The sequence below is a fragment of the Ranitomeya imitator genome, chromosome 3, assembly GCF_032444005.1.
Source record: "Ranitomeya imitator isolate aRanImi1 chromosome 3, aRanImi1.pri, whole genome shotgun sequence".
Taxonomy (NCBI): Eukaryota; Metazoa; Chordata; class Amphibia; order Anura; family Dendrobatidae; genus Ranitomeya; species Ranitomeya imitator.
In genome coordinates, this window is record NC_091284.1 from 242,124,146 (window position 1) to 242,140,121 (window position 15,976).

The 15,976-nt window shown below is 41.3% G+C and overlaps 1 long non-coding RNA gene across 1 annotated transcript; it reads left to right on the top strand.

Moving 5' to 3' along the window:
• The first annotated feature begins 7,479 nt into the window (after window positions 1–7,479).
• LOC138669646 (uncharacterized) lies at window positions 7,480–13,498 on the top strand. Its single transcript, XR_011319214.1, has 2 exons — window positions 7,480–8,021; window positions 9,412–13,498. It is a non-coding gene; the product is annotated as an uncharacterized lncRNA (long non-coding RNA).
• The last annotated feature ends 2,478 nt before the right edge of the window (window positions 13,499–15,976 follow it).

Sequence of the window (15,976 nt, forward strand, 5' to 3'; positions counted from 1 at the left end):
AGGCAAGGTAGTCAGTGACAACGGAAGGAATTTTATGGCTGCCATAGCCCTTTCAGAACTTAAACACATACCTTGCCTGGCTCACACCTTGAACCTGGTGGTGCAGTGCTTCCTCAAAAATTATCCGGAGTTACCAGCCCTGCTCCTGAAGGTGCGAAGACTTTGCTCGCACATCCGCCGGTCGCCCGTACACTACAGCCGTATGCTGAACAATCAGCGATCACTGAATCTTCCCCAGCACCACCTAATAATTGACATTGCAACAAGTTGGAACTTCACACTGCACATGGTTCAGAGGCTGTGCGAACAGAGGCATGCTGTAATTAATTTGTGGGAGGATACACATATCACACAAGTGATGTTGATTTGCAAGAAAGTGCTCCTCAACCCAGCACAAGCAGTGAATTGACACCTGGAACATTGGCCCACATGGCTGAGTATGTCTTGCGTATCCTAAAAAGGGACCCCCGCATTATCAAAATGATGACCAATGACGATTACTGGTTGGCCTGCCTCCTGAATCCACGATATAAAGGAAAATTACAAAATATCATGCTGCATGAGAACCTTGAGCAAATATTGGATACCATAAGCAACTCTTGTAGACCATTTGGTTCAGGCATTCCCAGCACACAGCGGCGGTGATGGTTCTCACACGAGCCGTAGGGGGCAAAATGGCAGAGGTGTTAGAGGTGCACAAGTCCAAAGTGGAATTGGACAGAGGGGTTTTATGACCAGGTTGTGGAGTGATTTCGCAATAACCGCTGGCACAACAGGTAGTGCTGCATCGATTCAAAGTGACAGGAGACAGGATTTGTCGTTTGTTTACGAACTTCGTTTCCTCCCTTATCGATGTTCTCCCTCACAGGTCTTTCCCCTTTGATTACTGGGCATCTAAAATAGACACCTGGCCTGAATTGGCAGAATATGCATTACAGGAGCTTGCTTGCCCTGCTTCTAGTGTGCTATCAGAACGAGTCTTCAGTGCTGCTGGTTCAATACTGACCGAAAAAAGGACACATCTGGCTACACAGAATGTTGATGATCTAACATTCATTAAAATGAACCAATCATGAATTTCAAATTATTTTGCCCCACCTTCTCCTGCTGACACGTAGCTTGCCTGAAAAATGTCTTGCTTTTGGCCTCCTCTTACTGATTTCTCCAATTCCGCCATTTACAGCTGCTAAATGTCCACCATAGGCCATTTTTATACCTCCCTAAATGGGCTGACTCCCCCCACAGGGCCTTGGTCACCACCTGGCGCAAGCACCCATGTGAGTGACATTTGCCTGGACAGGTGGGTGCACCCACTTTTGGGCGACGGCACTGGCACAGGGTCCCTCATAGTACAATGAAGTGTCTCTGACAGTGGTGGTGCACAACCAACGTCAGACACACCGTCGTAATATGAGGGGCCCTGTGAGAGTACTGCTGCCCACAATAGAGTGTTCCCCCAGCTCGAACAGTGCTCTACCACTTGCAATACTTACCTCTCCCTGCTCCACCACTGTGTAGTCTTTGCTGTCAAATCCTTCAATGGCGCTGCCAATACAAATTTGTTGAAATGATAGATGATAGTTAAAATATACAGGGGCCCTGGCCTGGTCTGCTACTCAGCAGAGGATCCCACTCCAGTACCTAGCTATGCCGCCTGTTTAGTCCTGTTACCAATTTTGAATTGCTTTTAGCCTAATTTGTATTTGGGCCTACTAACCATGTCTGCACCACTCATTACAGTTGTCCTTCACTGAACAAAGCTAGGCCGCCTGTTTAGTCCTGTTACCAATCTTGAACTGCATTTAGCCAACTTTTTTATTTTGGACCTACTAACTGTGTCTGCACCACTCATTACAGTTGTCCTCCACTGAACAAAGCAATGCCGCCTGTTTAGTCCTGTTACCAATTTTGAACTGCATTTAGCCTACTTTTTTTATTTTTGGTCTACTAACTGTGTCTGCACCACTCATTACGATTGTCCTCCACTGAACAAAGCTATGCCGCCTGTTTAGTCCTGTTACCAATTTTGAACTGCATTTAGCCTACTTTTTTATTGTGGGCCTACAAACTGTGTCTGCGCCACTCATAACAGTTGTCCTCCACTGAACAAAGCATTGCCGCCTGTTTAGTCTTGATACCAATTTTGAACTGCATTTAGCCAACTTTTTTATTTAAGGCCTTCTAACTGTGTCTGCGACACTCATTACAGTTGTCCTCCACTGAACAAAGCTATGCCACCTGTTTAGTCCTGTTACCAATTTTGAACTGCATTTAGCCTACTTTTTTATTGTGGGCCTGCAAATTGTGTCTGCGCCACTTATTACAGTTGTCCTCCACTGAACAAAGCATTGCTGCCTGTTTAGTCCTGTTACCAATTTTGAACTGCATTTAGCCAACTTTTTTTTTAGGCCTACTAACTGTGTCTGCACCACTCATTACAATTATCTTCCACTGAACAAAGCTATGCCGCCTGTTTAGTCCTGTTACCAATTTTGAACTGCATTTAGCCTACTTTTTTATTGTGGGCCTACAAATCAAATTGTGTCTGCGCCACTCATTACAGTTGTCCTCCACTGAACAAAGCAATGCTGCCAGTTTAGTCCTGTTTCCAATTTTGAACTGCATTTAGCGTACTGTTTATTGTGGGCCTACAAGCTGTGTCTTTGCCACTCATTACAGTTGTCCTCCACTGAACAAAGCAATGCCGCCTGTTTAGTCCTGTTACCAATTTTGAACTGCATTTAGCCTACCTTTTTATTTTGGGCCTACTAACTGTGTCTGCGCCACTCATTACAGTTGTTCTCCACTGAACAAAGCAATGCAGCCTGTTTAGTCCTGTTACCAATTTTGAACTGCATTTAGCCTACTTTTGTATTTGGGCCTACTAACCGTGTCTGCGCCACTAATTACAGTTGTCCTCCACTGAACAAAGCTAGGCCGCCTGTTTAGTCCTGTTACCAATTTTGAACTGCATTTAGCCAACTTTTTTATTTTGGGCTTACTAACTGTGTCTGCACCACTCATTACAGTTGTCCTCCACTGAACAAACAATGCCGCCTGTTTAGTCCTGTTACCAATTTTGAACTGCATTTAGCCTACTTTTGTATTGTGGGCCTACAAACTGTGTCTGTGCCACTCATTCCAAGAAAAAGAGAAAATGTTCCAGCTTCTTAATAAAATGTATAAACTTTAATCCAACATATTAAAAATAGAATGGAGATAACTCCTGGGACAGTGCCATAGCACGTGTGAAGTGAGCAACGCGTTTCGACCTGATGGTCTTTGTCACAGCTGTGACAAAGACCGTCAGGTCGAATCGCTTTGCTCACTTCACACGTGCTATGGCACTGTCCCAGGAGTTATCTCCATTCTATTTTTAATATGTTGGATTAAAGTTTATACATTTTATTAAGAAGCTGGAACACTTTCTCTTTTTCTTGGAATCCCACTACGTCACATCAGGACGAAGTTCCGTGCCTCTTGCATCTATCGGTGAGCTGGCTCCCCTCTTTTTTTTTCTTGTTTGTGCCACTCATTACAGTTGTCCTCCACTGAACAAATCAATGCCGCCTGTTTAGTACTGTTACCAATTTTGAACTGCATTTAGCCAACTTTTTTATTGTGGGCCTACAAACTGTGTCTGTGCCACTCATTACCGTTGTCCTCCTCTGAACAAAGCAATGCCGCCTGTTTGGTCCTGTTACCAATTTTGAACTGCATTTAGCCTACTTTTTTTTATTTTTGGCCTACTAACTGTGTCTGCACGACTCATTACAATTGTCCTCCACTGAACAAAGCTATGCTGCCGGTTTAGTCCTGTTACCAATTTTGAACTGCATTTAGCCTACTTTTTTATTGTGGGCCTACAAACTGTCTCTGCGCCACTCATTACAGTTGTCCTCCACTGAACAAAGCATTGCCGCTTGTTTAGTTCTGTTACCAATTTTGAACTGCATTTAGCCTACTTTTTTATTGTGGCCCTACAAACCGTGTCTGCGCCACTCATTCCAGTTGTCCTCCTCTGAACAAAGCAATGCCGCCTGTTTAGTCCTGTTACCATTTTTAAACTGCAAAACTGCAATTAGCCAACTTTTTTATCTTTTTTATTGTGGGCCTACAAACTGTGTCTGCGCCACTCATTACAGTTGTCCTCTACTGAACAAAGCTATGCTGCCTGTTTAGTCCTGTTACCAGTTTTGAACTGCATTTAGCCTACTTTTTCTTATTTTGGGCCTACTAACTGTGTCTGCGCCTCTCATTATAGTTGTCCTCCACTGAACAAAGCAATGCCGCCTGTTTAGTCCTGTTACCAATTTTGAACTGCTTTAGCATACTTTTTTGGGGGGCCTACAAACTGTGTCTGCGCCACTCATTACAGTTGTCCTCCACTGAACAAAGCAATGCCGCCTGTTTAGTCCGGTTACCAATTTTGAACTGCATTTAGCCTACTTTATTATTTGGCCTATATCTGTGTTTCTTCCTCATCCTGCCCATTGCCCAACCACTGCTAGATGAGTCTGCTGGTACATTGACCCAGACCACTACATTCCCCTTGCACTCTACACAGCCTGAATCTGACCCTGCTGAAAGTCAGGTTCCCCTTCCCGCACACTATACCACCTTACACGGGGACAAAGAGGAAGGTGCAGATGAAAGTGTAGGTTCCTTCATCAGGTGGGGGGCATACTTTTTGGCGACATCACTGGCACAGGGCCTCTCATAGTACGCAAAAGTGTCTCTGACAGTGGGAGGCGCCACCCGCCATCAAATACACCGCCGTACTATGAGGGGCCCTGTGCCAGTGCCAAGTGCCAACGAGTGGGCCCCCCCTGCTTGCTCAGGATCACAGCACTTGCAAAGTTGAAATACTTACCTCTCCCTGCTCCACTGCCGTGACGTATTCTGCGTTTACTGGGCCCACAAAAATCTTGAGCTAGCCCTACCTCCCACACAACCTTAGCCAAATGACCCCCAGTTTTCAATGCCTAACTATTATTATAAAGTAAATTAAGATTGACAAGCTTAAGAAATAAGAATTGATGTTTTTGCATTAAAATGTGCACTGTAGGTGTTTTCCTGTCCTCCACTCACTGCCGACTTTGATTCCCCATTTACTTGCATTGGGTTTCGTGTTTCGGTCGGCCCCTGACTTTTCAAAATAATCGGCCGATTTCACCCGACCCGACTTTTGACAAAGTCGGGTTTCGCGAAACCCGACTCGATCGTAAAAAAGTAAAAGTCGCTCAACTCTAGTGCCGTCTAGTGCCCATTGGGTTGGGTCACATTGTGACCTATTAAAATGATACCTGGTGATGAAATCCATCTTGTGGTTGTTGTTTAATCTTTATTTTCATTTCTCAGTCAATGATATTCTTGTGCTCCGGGGCAGGGCTGGGTTGGGGGGTGTCTAGTGTGGTGCTATGCTAAGATATTCATCTGTATGGCTTATGACAGGTCACTGATCCCTCAGTGACCCACTGCGCTGTAATATGTCCGCATGTATAATAGGCATTTAATTATTTTATTTGGTGACATAAATTTATGCAGAAAAAAAAAATTTCTCATTTGAGAAAATTGGACCAGTTATGCTGACCACATACGGATTCAAGTTCGATCAGAAATTGATCACAGTATGATTCGATTTTCAAGGGTGTCAAGAATAAAAAAAAATGTTTTCCTTCTTCTACGTTATGTGAGTCCATGAAAATAGAACCATACTCGCTAATTTTGGGGGGATTGGCTTACCATCTGTTGTGCATATGATCATCCAAACATCCCGTTACAGATATTTTTAGCAAAGAGAGGATTCGCACAGCTGAAATTTGATGGACCATTCCTTTTGTTGAAAACACATAGTAGCCGATTCATTGAGACTGGCATAGCGCACACCAGTCTTAAAAGGAACCTATCAGCAGGATTGTGCAATGTAACCTACACACAGTGTCAGGTTGGCACTGCTATACTGATAAAAATGATACCTTGGTTGATGAAATCCATCTTGTGGTGTTGTTTAATAGTGATGAGCGAGTGTACTCATTGCTCGGGTTTTCCCGAGCACGCTCGGGTGACCTCCGAGTATTTGTTAGTGTTCGGAGATTTAGTTTTCATCGTGGCAGCTGAATGATTTAAGCTACATTCAGACTAGCGTTGCGCGCCGCTGCATCGGCGACGCAACACACGACGCACAAAAAAAGCGGCAAAACGCACGCAAAAACGCTGCATTTTGCAACGCGTGCGTCGTTTTTTGCCGAAAATCGGACGCAAGAAAAATGCAACTTGTTGCGTTTTCTTGGTCCGACGCTAGCGGCAAAAAAGACGCAAGTGTTGCAAAACGCAACACACAAAAACGCATGCGTCCCCCATGTTAAACATAGGGGCGCATGACGCGTGCGTCACCGCTGCGTCGCCCGATGCTAAGGCGACGCACACTAGCGGAACGCTAGTGTGAACGTAGCCTTACAGCTACTAGCCAGGCTGAGTACATGTGGGGGATGCCTGGTTGCTAGGGAATCCCCACATGTAATCAAGCTGTCTAGTAGCTGTAAATCATTCAGCTGCTGGGATGAATACTAAATCTTCGAACACTAGCAAATACTCGGAGGTCACCCGGCGGCGCCTGCGCAGTAACATCTATCGGATTGAATTTTCTTTCTTCTTCTTTTTTTCTTCTTTTCAACCTGGCAGTGTCTGTAGGTTACTGAGCACAATCCTGCTGACAGGTTCCCTTTAATGAATGAATGGCTTGCTGGAGTTCAATGTGCTCAATTCAGTAAGAGATACATGCCACTTAATGAATTAGGTGCATCTTCTCTGTGGCATGTGCCTCTCAATGCCTTGCCAGACATGCTGCTCCTTTCAGGAACGGAGGAACATTTCTGGTGTACAAAACGTTGGCATTTTTAATCAACTGGAAGGGTGGACGTGACCCTGCCCCATCCTGGTTCCTCCCCAGTTACTCTCATTTCCGTGGAGCTGTTTTATACTGTGTGAAAATGTCAAAAGCCACAAAATCATGCAAGTTTTCAAAGCTTTTATGCCAGTTTTCCAGTATAAAATCTTTGATGAACAGGCCCCACAGACACCTGGCCAAGTAAAGCGCCCATTCCTATGGGAGGTCTGGAGAGATAGCTCTACGGGTATGGTCAGCTTAAATGCCGGCTGTAGACTTTAGTATTTTTATATATCCTTTATTCTCTTTCTTACGTTATCACAGAAGATCAGAAATTGGAAATAACATAAAATGGAGAAGAATTAAGTAACAATATCTTTTCTTCTATGATCTTCCTTTATACTAAATAATATGCACCCTAACCAGGTAAGGCAACGTTTGTAAGTAACCTTAGACAGCAACATGTAATACAAATAGTTTATTAAAAGTTATATCATATACTGCACATCTATCTGTTCACTTCAGAAAAGAAAAACTTATAACCATTCAAAATTCCTGAAGACATCTGCAAAAATCTTCCCAGTGTCCTACCTAGGTGTGGTCCTTGGAGTGCTTCATTTACACGCCCTCAGGTAAGCAGCACCTGGAAACTCCCCCATTCTGACACTCACATCTTCTGATAGGCCGTCTCATCCTGTCCGTCAACTTTGCTTTAAATTACAGGGAATACAAAAAGCCTTGATCTTAAAATGGGCCGATCATTCCTGCAGCGAACATCTGCCAAATCTCTTTGAATCTGTACTTTCTGCGGTTGCTCTTTTCCCTTTCGGTTCCTTTCACCTCTTATTAATTCCTTATCACATTACACATGTCTCCTTCATTTCTAAATCCAGATCTTTTATTTTCTACCAGCAAAAGGAACAATTTGTACCTTGGTAAAAATCTTCCTTCAAAGTCTTTACAACTGAATGTCTTTTTCCTCCACTAAACAGACTGATTTCCACTTGACTGCTGTGCTGTGTCCCTTTCATGTTCTCTGTATTCCTCCATGCTTGTGTTTCTTATCTTAGCACTTTATCTACTTAGTAAGGAATGGAGGCTGAGCCACTCAATCCTTTGTCTCCATGGTAAGGTGAGTAGGGAAATGCTGTCTGATGTTTTGTTTTGGAAGGGTTTCCGATCAAGGAAAACAAATATTAATCTAGGTGTTCTTGGGGAAAAAACATTCACAACAAATCAGGGACCATTGTAGAACATTTACAAGAACTGATTTTCTAATGTAATGATGTTCAGGTCACCTAATAACTGATCTATAGGTCTATATTCATTTACTTAAGAATTCCAATAATGAAAAAGTGCGTTTTTGCACATGTTAAATACTTGTTTTCAGCGGCAAACTGATTTGTAGAAGACTGTACTACTTTTGCAATGATAGTGAATAATATGAGTCATAAAATATTACAGTGGTTGTATATATAGCACTGAAAAGTTAGAAATCACATTTATTCCTCCTAAAAAATTTTCACTAAAATTAATAATTTTATTTCAAATTCACAAAGAGGTTTCGCTCCCAGGTACGATTCTTCAAGGGTTTTTTCTAATAACAGTATATATGATTGGGTATACAATTGGTACACAACTGTGCCTTAACATCAAAGTAATGTTATAGATCTTCTATACAGTAACTTAGCTAGTGAGACTGTTCTCCTGAGAGTAATTATGTTACCCTTATTCATTCATCATCCAGTTTACATGGCAGGACGTGCTATGAGCTATAATAGTTTAATAGGCTACTGATATATTACTGTTCCCCATGATAGTGAAAGTATGGAATGTCCAAAATATACTATGTCCAAAAACTCCATGTACAGGGTCTGGCTTTTGGGATTCCATTATGATGAACATTAGCTTTGCCATAGAAGTCGCCTACTGAATTCGGGACTCAATCAGATCACAGTCAGAACTCTTTTCAGACTTTGTAAACTTTATACTGAAACTTTCCATAATTCATTTTACAATATTACCAAGCACTCAATGTCCTACCACATACGTTCTTTAATATACTGGAGCGTTTAAATAACAGTTTGCAATAAAAGCCTTAACATGTTATTTCTTATTTGATTTTATTTCTGCATAGTCGAGAAATATAAATCAAACTAATAATCAAAAAATGTTATGTTGTGGCCAAAATGTAAAATTTTCCCTGTTATGCTACAAAAAGTAACTCTTCTCATCTTATTATCTACTTTCCATTGAAATAGGAATAAAAATCATAGGCACAGCTTATGTAAGCAGCAAGATTTCTATAACAGGTAGAACATACAGTTGCTTATTGTTGTAGCCCCACATCATTGGATCTCAGATTTGATTACATCATCTAAACTGCATACATAATATAGAACTCTTAGACCCAAGGAAGCTGGTGTATATACATTGAAAATATGTCCAAATGACTGTTTAATCCTTTTTGAAGATTTTACTGTATGAAACTGGTCTCATTAAAATGATCATTTCTGTATCAGGTGAAAACATTTACATAGCGATTCTAACACGGAATTTCAAAGTAAGTACATCAGTCCCACTAGGTCTAAGAAATAATCGAATATTGTAAGCATTGTAAACTATTACTTTATCCTTGATGATTATATATAATTAGTTTTAGTAAGTTAAAAGACTTTTTGGGATATTTATACTCCTTAGTGTCTCCTAATATATATATATATATATATATATATATATATATATATATATATATATATATTAGGAGATACTAAGGAGTATTGTTTTATAAAAGTGATCAATGATTGGGCTGTCTAACCATAAGTAGGTCTATACATTGCAATCTATTATAAAAGCTGTCAGACTGGCTTCATATGAGTTACTATTAGTGACTTTCAGTCCCTCGTAAAATTGTGTTTTGATCTGACAACTGTGCCTATAGCCTTATGTTGTAAGCACAATTCTCTTTGTGTTACTTTTTTATTGCAGCTTTTGTCTTAGGTAATGTTAGTGATAAACGTGATAATTTAACTAGTCTTCGGTTCCCCACCATTTAAATATTTGAATATGTCCATGGAAACATGTTTTAATGGACCTACCCTTCCTTTAAGATTTTCTTTTGTGTACTAGGTAGTACGCTAATATTTTTCTATTTGGGGGTAATATAAAATTACAGCATAAATATATATTTTAAGCCAACATTGTCTTTGGTGAATTACTTTAAAACATTGTACTAAATGAGGAATTTAACCAAAAGCGGTTTAAAAATGCTCAATAAACGTAGAAAATGGAACCTGTATGTGAAGAGAGAAATGTCTCAACTTCTTTATTGTCCTCTCCATTGACTTGAAAAAGCTAACTTTTGCCTCCAGCTATTTTTGCTCATTCCTAGACCACTGTGTGATCTTGCGATGGAAACTGTTTGCTGCGTGAAGACTGGTTAAGACATGTCCAAAAGACGGCAACATCTCAGATAGGCCCAGACTGTGAGGAGGAATTCGGCTCTCAGGTGTGTTCTCCTCCATATAAGGTGGTGATTCAAGTGAGATCAGCTAAAACAAGCCCTGACAGATAAAAGGGCAAGGCAGCAAATGCTCCCAAGAACATGGTTTGAGTTACACAAGGTCTACAAAAAAAAAAAAAGAATTTGTGATCTATGACTATCTCTTCTATTCTACAGTGACCAAGAATATAGATAAAGAATATAATCCATCGATAAAAAAACTAAAAATATATATTTTTTACACCTTTTACCAAATGTATCTTTGTCTATATTTATTGAAGACCAATCATATGGGATTATCTTTTGAGATTGGAGCTATCATTTATTTATTTTCTGCCTCCTACAAAGCGCCAACATATTCTTGTAGTGCTGTACAAATATCACTTTCATCAGTTTCTGTCTCCAGAGGAGCTCACAGCCTGCATTCATTATTATAAACACACACACTGTTGAAAACTGTTAGAAAGACAATATTGTAGACATCATGCCTTGCAAGTCTGTATAATGAATTTCTACCATCATTTGTTTTACTCAATTATAAAGCATCATTAATTCCACAGAACTTTACAGATATCATCACTGTGCCCATTGGGGCTCACAATCTAAGTTCCCTATCAGTGTCATGCAGCTGCAGTGCAGTACAGCGCAACCTCCACTAGGGGGAGCTTGGTAGGGAAGCCAGACTGCACACACAGAGCAACTGAACAGATGCACCTAGTGGGGAGAGCGAGGTCAGGAAAGCCAAGTCTGAGCACAAGACAGCACAACAGTACAAAAGGATTTAGACAGAATAAATAGTCAGGACGAAGCAAGGGATCAGTTAACCAGGACGGGCAAAATACGGTAAAATAGGGACAAACTGAAACGGAGTCAAAAAGCCAAGCCAGGAGATCAGAATCAGAGAGTCAAGCAGAACTACAAACAAACAAAGAGATACTGGGAAAGGGCAGGCAGGGGGAGATAACAGACACAGGACAAGTCAGGGTTCACAGTAGGACAAATCAAGGGTTTCCAGAGTCAGGTTCACACGCCAAAGACAGAGCTATAGCTGACACCACCCTCAGGACACCTGGGAGCTAAATAGCAAACCCGAGACCAGAATGAGGCAGATCAAAGTTAACCTTTGACATGATCCACCCAGAGAAAGAGCAGACTGGACTAAACTCCGGAACGGATCATGACAATCAGTATGTCTTTGGAGTGTGGGAGAAAACCGGAGAACCCAAAGGAAACCCAAACACAGGGAGAGTATACAAACTTCTTGCAGATGTTGTCCTTAGTAGAATATGGATCCAGGACCCCAGTGCTGCACTGCTAACCACTGAGCCACTGTGCTGCTCACATATGTCACATTATTAAAAAAGGTGGAACATATGCAAGAACATCTTAAAATACATGTTTAATAGAAACAACATTTAGACAAATGATAAAACTTACCTCCTTGATATAGACGCTAAGAACCTTAAGATAACCTGTCATGTGAAAAATGCTATTAACCTGCAGATATGGAATTAATCTGCAGGTTAATAGTGTTGTGAATCTGCCCAGTGTCTGCAGTGAAAGCCCTGCTGCCGGGAGAAAATTTATCTTTTTTCGTCCCGGCAGCCTTGGGCTTTCAGTCATATAAGCGTCACCTGCATGGCTTCAGTTCCCACTCAGTACACAGTGAGAAGCAACTGTAACTACACCTCGACATTGACTTACAACCACATCAGCATGAGAGCCGGTAGTCAAGAAGTGCCGGAGAGTGGTTACAGCTTCCACTCACTATGCATTGAGCTGTGAGTTAAGCTGTGCAGGTCCACTCTTCTGACTGAAAGCTCAAAGGTGCCAGGAGGAATAAAGTTAATTTCCTCAGTGCAGATGCTGGGCAGCTTCAGAATGCCATTAGCCTGTAGATTACCCCCACATCTGCAACGTAATATAATTTTTTACATGACAGGTTACCTTTAAGGAGGCAATTTCATGTTATATAGAAAGTTGATTCTTGATCAGGCCTAATCGAATAGACATCTAGTAATGCATCCATGCATATTTTAATCCATCTCAGATTTTACAATCATTCAGATTGGCCACACATATTCAAACACACACCGGGTCAAGGCTGAATTATTTTAAAGTGCAAAGATGTTAACTTTAAACATTGAAAACGAAGGCCCCATTTCATTAAGACTGGCATTTTGTATACAAACCTTTATCACTAAGGGGCACATGCTGCTTAAAGGATTCAGCACATCTTATCAGTTTTGTGCTCCTCCATGCCCCTTGACAGAAATGTCACTCAAGTCTGTGACTGAAATAACATTTATTGCATAAAAAAGTGGCCACCTTCCTTGAATTTGATGAGAGCTCGTAGTCACTCTCCATCCAGCCCTGGCTCCTTCTCAGCTCCTTTGATTTTGGTGGAGCTGCTTGAAAAGATGCAAAATTTTCGAGCTATATACACAAAAATTCTAAGACTGAAAACTGGTGTAGAACTGTTTGATGTATCGGCCCCTAAGTTTCAGATCATGATGGTGTGTCAGTGGCCAGAAAAAATAACAAGTGGTTAATATGGTTGAAATCATCAATTTTCATCAACTTTGATCTAATATGTATGGACAATTTAAGAAGACGCTTCCATTGCAACACGCTAATACTGATTACTTGATTGTTACTTTCAAGACTCAAGAAATCAATAATTTACCCATTGTGAGTTTGTATTTAGAAAGCCCAAGTTTAGGCTTCTTACTAAATGTAATCATTTTGTGTGGTATGTTATTATTTTCCTTATTTTTATGAAAACAGATGCTGTTCTCGGTTTGAGGAACAACCCACATGTTCTGCTGTCCTTCATTCCACCGGAGTCTGTCTCATACGTAACCAGATTTCAGTGGGGTGAAGCACATCAGGCATGTAACAATATCTTCACATTTCTCGATGAATTTGATCCAAGACTGAAGACTTATATATTTCTTCATAGATACATAAATAGAAACCACTGGAAGAGTAGAAAACTTATGCATTGCCAATACGTTCTATTTTATGTAAAATTTTCTTTTTTGTCTTGGGGAAAATTATGGGCAATAAAATGTTCTTACATTCAATAAAGTCACTTGTTTTTGTCACATAGTGTGATTTTTTTCCTGATGATATATCAGTAGCTGATTAATGACACCAATGGGCACTCTGTGAGGATGAAAATCCCTTCATATTAGTTTATGATATATTGTATAAGACCTGCCATATATATTAGTTAATTCAACTGTCAGCTACCCTTTTGAGCTTCCATGCACATATATGCTTGGTGGGGAAGCGGGAATAAACCACTGTCAAATTTGATTGACAACACTTTACATCCCTTGGAAACAGAAGGATTGAATATGCCAAAATGCTAACTCTTCTTTCTCGCAATTTCTAGCATCTAGACAAAGCCAAAACATTTCAATACAAAGTAGATGGTGGTACAGTCCCCTGAAATGGAGGGTTCTACCAACATTCATCTAATGTGTATGGCCTCTTTAAGAATAAAGGCTCAGTGCACATACTCATGAAACTTTTATTGGGAAAGCAGTGTAAAACTGAGCTCAAGAAGAAAAGTGACAGGTGTTTGAATTCAAGTTGTCAGAACCTTCTTTCCCCAGATGTCATTTGTCAGGGGTAGAAGGTACCAACATAAGGCGACTGTCTGAACCAGCCAAAACTGAAGTATTTATACAACTCTAAAGAGAATCTGCTAGAACGATTCACTCCCCCCAAACTATTGATATGGTCAACTTGAAACGTAATGTCACCTATATCTTTACTGGTGCAATCTGTTGTTCCCTGACTGAAATCACTGTTTAAATCATATATAAATGAAGCTTAAAATGAAATAAAATGAAGCTTAAATGCTCTGGGAGTGATAAGAGCACTTTTCAAGCATCTGCCTCCCTGGCTCTTTTCCCAGCCCGGACCCACCTCCTTGTGTGACTGACAGTTCACTGGTTGTGTAATTTAGGCTGTGTTTACACATTGCAAATATGTTGCTTGTTTTGCCGCTATTGTTGTAAAACCAAAATATTTTATCCTAGAACAGTGTTCCTCAAATCCAGTCCTCAAGACTCACCAACAGGTCATGTTTTCAGGATTGCCTTAGTATTGCACAGGTGATAATTTCATTACCTGCTCAAGCATTAATTCCATCACCTGGACAATACTAAGGAAATCCTGAAAACATGACCTGTTGGTGGCTCTTGAGGATTGGACTTGAGAAACACTGCCCTTCAATTTTCAAATATCTTGGCAAACAGTACATTTTTGCTTGCAGGAAAAATGTTTTGTGGCTTTAACCCCTTTTCGACATTGTGTGTAATAGACACCTATGTAAGACTCCTCCTGTTTGGTGCGGGTTCAGCAATGGAGCCCGTACCTTTTTGAGCACATGACAGCTGATCTATACAGCTGACATGTGCCCACTACAGCCGCAGGTCGAAACGCGATCCACCCGCGGCTGTTATCGAGTTAAATGCCTTCATCAATCTCTGGCATTTACTCGCGATTACCGGAAACGCATTGCCAGATTGCTGAGAACTGTACCATGGTCAGCATTTCTGCTACACACAGGCGATCTAATCATTGCCTGTGTGTGGCAGAGGCGATCAAAGTATTGCAGCTTCTAGTCACCCATGGAGAGAGACCATTGAAGCATGCAAAAAGTAAAAAAAGATATTAAAACAATTTAAAAAATACACTGCTCAAAAAAATAAAGGGAACACTTAAACAGCAGAATATAATTCCAAGTAAATCAAACTTCTGTGAAATCAAACTGTCCACTTAGGAAGCAACACTGATTGACAATCAATTTCACATGCTGTTGTGCAAATGGAATAGACAACAGATGGAAATTATTGGCAATTATCAAGACACCCTCAATAAAGGAGTGATTCTGCAGGTGGGGACCACAGACCACATCACAGTACCAATGCTTTCTGGCTGATGTTTTGGTCACTTTTGAAAGTTAGTTGTGCTTTCACACTCGTGGTAGCATGATACTAACTCTACAACCCACACAAGTGGCTCAGGTAGTGCAGCTCATTAAGAATGGCACAACAATGTGAGCTGTGGCAAGGAGGTTTCCTGTGTCTGTCAGCGTAGTGTCCAGAGGCTGGAGGCACTACCAGGAGACAGGCCCTTACGCCAGGAGATGTGGAGGGGGCCGTAGGAGAGCAGCAACCAAGCAGCAGGACCATTACCTCAGCCTTTGCGCAAGGATGAACAGGAGGAGCACTGGCAGAGCCCTGCAATATGACCTCCACCAGGCCACAAATGTGCATGTATCTGCACAAACGGTTAGAAACCAACACCATAAGGATGGTCTGAGTGCCCAACATCCACAGATGGGGGTTGTGCTCGCAGCCCAACACCATGCAGGAAGCTTGGCATTTGTCACAGAACACCAGGATTGGCAAATTCGCCACTGGCGCCCTGTGCTCTTCATAGATGAAAGCAGGTTCACACTGAGCATATATGACAGACATGACAGAGTCTGGAGATGCCCTGGAGAGCGATCTGCTGCCTGCAACATCCTTCAGCATGACCGGTTTGGCAGTGGGTCAGTAATGGTG